The sequence below is a fragment of the Uloborus diversus genome, chromosome 5 (assembly GCF_026930045.1).
Source record: "Uloborus diversus isolate 005 chromosome 5, Udiv.v.3.1, whole genome shotgun sequence".
NCBI lineage: Eukaryota > Metazoa > Arthropoda > Arachnida > Araneae > Uloboridae > Uloborus > Uloborus diversus.
Genome location: NC_072735.1, coordinates 148,977,508 through 148,984,973, shown reverse-complemented (window position 1 = coordinate 148,984,973; position 7,466 = coordinate 148,977,508).

Here is a 7,466-nt window from a genome sequence, read left to right as displayed (position 1 = left end):
ATAATAAGTTCATTAAAATAAATATATCATATAAAAAAAAATCGTTTCTTTTTCCCCTGTTGCCGAAAATAATTTTTTAAACAAATTAATGCACTTACCAAAATAAAAAAAAAACAATAAAATGTCAACTTAAAGAAATAATTTTCATTGTCAGAAAAAAAAAATCGTCTGCGCATATTTTTCGAGTTTATTCACCGAAAACTAAATACCTAAATTAAAACTTTAGCGTGAAAATAAAAACAAATCATATCAACAATAATTATTTCACAGTTAAAACCACAGCAGCGGAGTCGGAGTCGGAGTCAATCTCATTTTGGGATAAAAGAGTCGGAGTCGAATATCCAAGAATCGGAGTCAGTCATTTGTGCTCCGTGTATAAATGTTTGCCAAAGCTACAAAGTCAGAGTCGAAGTCGGGGAGTCGGAGTCCGATTAATTGTCGGAAACAGGAGTCAGAGTCGGTGTCAGGTCCCCCTAAATTCTCGGAGTCGGAGTCGGGAGTAGGTCGTCAAGAGCTATTTTCAACAAAGTTTGTTTGAAGTAAATCCGCCTTCAAGTACGGAATCTACATTGACTTTCAGTTTCCCCGTAGGCGCTAATGTTAAGGGATTTGAATTGTTCAAAATTGAACGGAAAATTGTTCAAATCAAAAATAAATCTTATATACAAGTTTTTTATCAAAAGCTTTTTCCTACAAAGTTTGTTTGAAGCAAATTCGCCTCACAGTTCGGAATTGCTTTGAATTTCCCCGTAGGCGCTAATGTTAAGTTTTTTTTGAACTGTTCAAAATTGAACAAAAAATAGTTCAAATCAAAAAGTGTAATATGGGAATGAGGTGTCCTCGCCGAGATCTTTCGAACAAAAAAAAGTTTGTTTGAATCGGACTATTCATTCAAAAGTTATTAGGGGGGGACAGACAGACAGACCGACAGACAGACAGACCGACAGACATTTTTCCCCATCTCAATACCCTACTTTCCAATTTTTAATTTTTCAATATTTATTTAATTATTTTATTTATTTTTGACTTTTTTTTGTTTTTCACGATATTTTTAAGATGCATTAAGCCTTCTTTCATGCTTTTTTCTTCTTTTTCTGACTTTTACTGGGAAAGTAGGCTAAAAAGAGTTCAAAAGTACTGAAAGGTTTTTGGTGCTGTTATTTTCAATAATATGCATAACAGTTATTCTAACATCTCGCTTAATATTATAACCTGAAACTTTCTACGTATGATTTCAATTAGCCAAAAAACTACTATTAGTATTCCTCAAGTCAAATTCAAACTAGATCTATCTTATGTAAAGAACACCTCAGTGAAGATTGTCCACTTAAGCACGAAATGAAGTATTTATCGCATGTGACAGTTGGTTTCAATGCAAGTATCTAGAAATCTCCCATTTTCCAGAAAGTGTCAAGACCATGTGGACCTGAGATGAAAGGACTGCATGATAAGGTGGGTTACAAATTAATTAAATCCTAGGGTACAGCAACGATTCTCACTATCAAATCAGTCGCTGTCTTCCGTTTCACCGATCATTTCCTAACGCACTGAATCTGATTAGAGATTTCCCCAAAGGACAGCAACGTCAGGAATAAGATCAAGAATATTGTGTGCACTGTTCCATTTCTATTTCAGGAAAATAGTTGATTGAATGAGCAGAAAATTAATGACTTTTATAACTACAAGTAACAACGGGTTTTGAAGTCTTCAGAACGTTTTTATTTTTGAAAGGAGGTAATAATACTTGAGTATTTAAATCAAATGAAATACTTCTTAAATTATACATTGACGATTTCGTGAAATTAATATAAAACGGGCATGAATTATTATTTCTGTACCTCAGATTCAGAGCGACGTAAGTCTCAAGTTTTCGGTTTTCTGTTTATGAGTGTATTGTAAGTGGAAGCCTATTCTGCATCGTGCACGTAATTCTTGAAAAAAAAAAAATCCTTTTCAATTTTTTTACCAAGGTAAAAGCGCGCGCGCCGAATCCTTCGACTAGGCCAGAGAAAGGTTTTTCCATTCTACTGTAAAATTATCATAACGTGACTTACGTCCTTTTGACTCTAAGGAACAGAGTTAAGTAATTGCATACATTTTTGTTTAAATTACGCTTAAATTTATTCCTATGAACTGAGTTATTGTACCTTTCAAGTACTTTCCTCAAACTTTTAGTTTAAATTTATGACACAATATGTCAGCATCAACCACAGAACGAAAGTAGTAAAAAATTAATAAAAACTTCGCTTAGTTTTTCTTTCACATACTTAAATTTTTTACCTTACTATTTTTGACTTTCATATCAAATGTATGCAACAGCAATTTGGCATCAACTGCAGAAATAAACTGATAACTGCCAATTAAAAAGTGCTTAATTTTTCTTCTACGAATTCAATCAGTGTAAAGCTTGACCACGGAGAGATGGCAGGGGACTTTGAAGGAGAAACATCATTTGTAATATTTTGCTTGTTATTACTTTGTAATGGAAAGGATCAACAAAAACGCGCCTTTTACTACTGGGCACTTTTTGGCTTATTCTACCTTTTTTCAAATGATATAAATGATGTTTCACTTCAAGGTAATCCGCAATCTGTCCGTTCTCAAACTATACATACCTCACAAATACGTAAGGTCAGTTTATATAAAAAAAAAACATAATTTCAAAGTTATTACTTCAAATCCTTCTTTTTCTTTTGATAAGTTGAAACAAAAATTTTTGCGTCCAAGATGTGTTGCCGATTAAATAAAAAAATAAAAAATATGTACTCAATATTTCTGAGTGTTCTTTCGGATGTGCGAAGTTTTACTCAAATCGGTGATTCACACTTGGGTATGGTTATTTTTGAGAGTAACTGGGGTTTAAGAACTTAGATTTTATGACTGTTAGTTAATGAATTCATGTTTCCACTTACAGAGACTAAATGGTGAGTAAAAACATCCCATCTATTTCTTTATAGAGTTAATGTTGGTAGGTAATCGCACTATACACAATCAGTTTTAAAGCTGATGAAGTTTAACACCAACAATTCTCAATCTGCGGCCCGTCGGTCATGTGGGACGCGCTGAATCAACCGATTACAATCTCAAGACAGTTAAAAAGAACAATCATACATAAAATTGAAGAATGCACTGAATTTAGGTAAAAAATGTAATTTACATCAAAGCATCATTAATCTTTCAAAAGGAATTGGAAGAACAAAATATATAGCTGTTTCCCTCCTAATAAATCTACAGTCATGGGCTCATTCCTGCCACGGGCGATAAATATTTATTTCGTTTTAATGCATTTAATGAAATCAATCAAGAGTTGGTTTTAATTTACGACAGTGTTTCTCATGCGCATTCTTTTATCATGTTGAAATTTTGAATCAGAATATGATTTATTTGACTATCCGTAAAGGGTTTTGTCTGCAAACCTCAATACGCAGATTTTACAAGATTAACTGACGAACTTGCATTACTTTTGTGTTGTTTCTATAACGCAACAGCAATTTAAAAAATTTTCATGATTGAATAAAAAGCCCTATAGTGATTCTCGTCATAATACATCAGCTAATACCAAGTAAGTGTAACCTGAAACGAAAGGTGACAAAAAGATATCTCCTAGGAACACTCCTCTTTCAAAGACGCAAAAAATTATAAAGGATTGATACAAGAAAAAATAATTATAAAAAAAATATGATGACTTCTATAAGACAACAGCTTCTTGAGTACTGAAGATTATTAGTATGTGATCGTCTTAGCTTTCAAATCCCCCCCCCCCCCCAAGTTACTGGTTCCCTCTGTAAAACATTCTCCGGCATAACTGCTTAAAAAATTCTTGATTACCGTAAGAATGGTCAAAAGAATTTATCAAGTTTGCTGCCTTTTGCGATTCTTGATGCTAATTGAATTCAATTTAAATAACTAATTTTGTTTTTCAAGCCTTCGCTCGAGTGCTCTAAAGAATGTTTACTGTCCCGTAGGAATGGTTTATGGAAATTAACTACTTGGAACTAACAACAATAATCAATATCGGATTGGTAGCGAGATTTTCAGAGGACGGCGAAACGGAGAATAAATGCTATTATTTACGTTGTTCTTTGAAGTTTTCCTGCTTAAATAAATTCCCCTACCCATGCTTCTTTTTGACTTTTTTTTTGGGGGGGGGAGGGGGGGTACCGGTGCTTTAAAATTCACTAACATAGAATAGAGTAATTAAACATCATTTATCATTCATACAGTAAAAAAATGACTAAAATTATACATTTACTTTTAAGCCTTAGAAAATTATTAAGGCAGCACAAACATTAATTTTAGCTACCAATATCATTCTACGAAAATACTACACAGAAAATTAAGTTATCTTCGTTCATTGTAATAATATCTACACTCACTGGCATTCAAAGCATTCTCAAACATAGAATACAACTAAAGGACACTGTTAAGGATATAACAGCGCAATAGTCAGCCAGTACTCTGAAGTCTACGGCATTAACATGAAATTCTCCAGAAATGATAAATGCACTCCCATTTTAACATGAATTCAAAGTGCGTTTTTATGTTTGCCATTCTAACTAACTTCAAACTACTGAATACTCGGTACTTACCTTAGTTATTAATTCAAGCAAAACCTCTTTGTATATCCGTTATCACCAGCATTTTTCAAACTTTTAATATACACAAATTATTTAGGAAAACATTGCTAATGAAGCATATAAAATTACAGCAACGTTTGAAATTTACCGAACTCAAAATAAACAAGATTGATCCTTTTTTTTAAACATGATACACTAGTGATTTCAACACCATAGATTTTACTCAGAATTACAAGAAAATAAGAAACTCGGTGTTTAAAATAAAATGAAAGCGCATTCTTACTTTTAGTTAAAAAGTGATGTTTTTTGACTTAAACGGACTGTATGTTCAAATAGCGCGATTGGTTGGTAGATGTAGGCCGTGAATGTAGATTCTTTTCATATGCGATTGGTTGACCGGTATCTCTATTAAAACGAGACGGGTTTTGTCATCGGTTAACTGTTGTTTGACGGTTGCTCCATACGTACATACCCAAAGTAAAAACAGTAACCAAATGCAAGGCTTCAGTATCCGAGAGGTCAGAGCGATTGTTTGACCAACTTCAAGCAGTGGGTTCGACTCCCACCCTCGCTCTGGATGTACTTTATCTTCTTTGTGCTGTAAATTCCTTAATGCTGCTGTGTACTATATGGAATAAAAATGTAATATACGTATGTAAGGGGGACGAAACATCTAATGAGATTGTAGTCCTCATCAAATACAACGAGAGCAATAAACTCCGAGAAGATAGATGAAGAAGAAGGAAAAATGCGAAGCACATATAAACCGGGGAACTCTTGCCACGTTTGGCCTCCATGGCTCTGTGGTAGAAGCTTCGTCTTCTAAGCCTTAGGTCGTGGTTTCGAATGTATGTGAAAATGCTTAGCTTGTAAATAAAAAAGAAACTCCTGCCACATCTATTGCGCTCAATAAATATTAGCAATAGGTGGCGGTTAAAATTTCAGCAAATTGTGCTGCTGTCTCAGTTTGGTGCTGAAGAAACCATCTTTGAGCAAAACGCTAGACATTCCCTGGAAAAAAATGGCTGACCCCATTTTTAAGCAACAAGTAAAATTTGATGAAGTGCATTGTTCAGCTTTTTATGAATACTGTTCGCGAATCTATATAAATAAAACAAAGAATATAATACATATATTCCCCTGTAGAAATCTAGTTTACGTCGAACCTCGACCAAATTTGGGAGGGAGGTACTTGGACACAAAACGTGAAGGGAGGGGGAAGCCAAAAAAAGTACCGAGCGGTTCAAATTTTAATTTTAGGTCTCGAAAATGGCATTGAATTGCTTTCTACCCGAAATAATTATAAGATTTTTCTAAATTTAGTCTCATTCGAAAGCCGACAAATAACCGCGAAGTATATTTAGATACTTACTTCGAATTTCAAAAAACACAGAGGCTGTCAAATCACTAGGAGAAAAGTTACAAGCAATTTTCAGTAATGGAACATCAGTATTAAATCGGAAATTTATCGTCTTCCAGGAGTTCAGCTTTATTTAGCGCGAAAAAATCATTGTGAAGAAAGACCTGTTCCCCGTTTTTTCCTCAACTGCTAACAAATAAAATTTGTGCTTTTGCATTGAGGTAAAAATTTCCCTTTTTGATTGTTTTCCGGCCATTTATTAATTTATTTGTTTATTTTTATTTATTTATTTATTTATTTATTTTTGCCCTGCCAGTTGAAGATAATCAAGGATTTTAGTTTTATTTATGGAGACTTGCGTTTAACATATTCAAGACTATTAGCCGTTCCGTTAACGTTGTTTAAGAATCATTATTTTGACTTCAAATTTTAGTTAGCTTTTTCTTTTTTTTAAAAAAAAATATTTAAGTCTAATTGTTGATCGCGTGACAATTATCGTATCTTTTTATTTTCGAGGAAGATCGTAGAAAGCCCGGCAGTTAGATTACATAAAAATATTAGCTATCATGCGCTCATTTAAGATTTTATCTTGACTGGATTTCTTTTTTTTTTTTTTTTTTTGATAAAACTAATGGAAAACACTACTCCTGATTGTCAAAAGTCGTTTTACCAAAGATGAAAGCACTTTGAAAGACCATTTCTTTCTAACGAAACATCATTACGAGAAGAAATGGGAAAGTTTTCTTGTAATTGAAATCTCATCACTTTGGCACAGAGAGTAGAAAATTGTATCAGTCCTTTTAAACGTGCTAAATTCTTTAGAAGCATTTCTAAATTTTCTAAGTCGTAAAAATCGGACAGATCAAAACCGATGTCTTTCTCATTATGTAATAATTATTTTTTTATATTATTAGTAATTATATGATTATTTAGTACAGTATACTAACGAAATGTGAAATTTAAAAAAAAAAACTGTTTTACAATGAGCCAATTCGTTATATATTGTTCACACAAAAGAAGAAAAAAAAGCAAGACAAAAAATGTGTTTTAAATTAAGAACATTTAAAATATAATCGATAATTTTTGTTTTTCATTGAGAGCATGAAGAGTAAAACAAAGGTGATGTTTGTGCGTCTAAGAACGTGCTGAAGACAATTAACATTTGAAAAGTGCTCGTTATGCTTTTGTATTTACAAAATCTGGAGAAAAAAAGTAACGTAGTCAAACACAATCTTCTAAAAGTTTTGTCTTGACAGAACCTTTGTAATAATGTTGTACAACTAAGGCTTTTCTCAAGCTGAAAACAACAGCAATAATATTTGCACCACTTAGGTTTTGCGCATGCACACTGTGGTCCAGAAGGCGAGTGTGGCCCAAAGCGGGTAGGTTTTAGAAGAACGCTTGAAAATTGTAGTTTTTGGATTTTTATCGCAACAGTTTTGGATTTATTTGATAGCAGGGTTCTCAAACTTTAAAATAAAATTTGTATTTTAATTATTTGAAACCTAATATTTATTTATAATCATTGA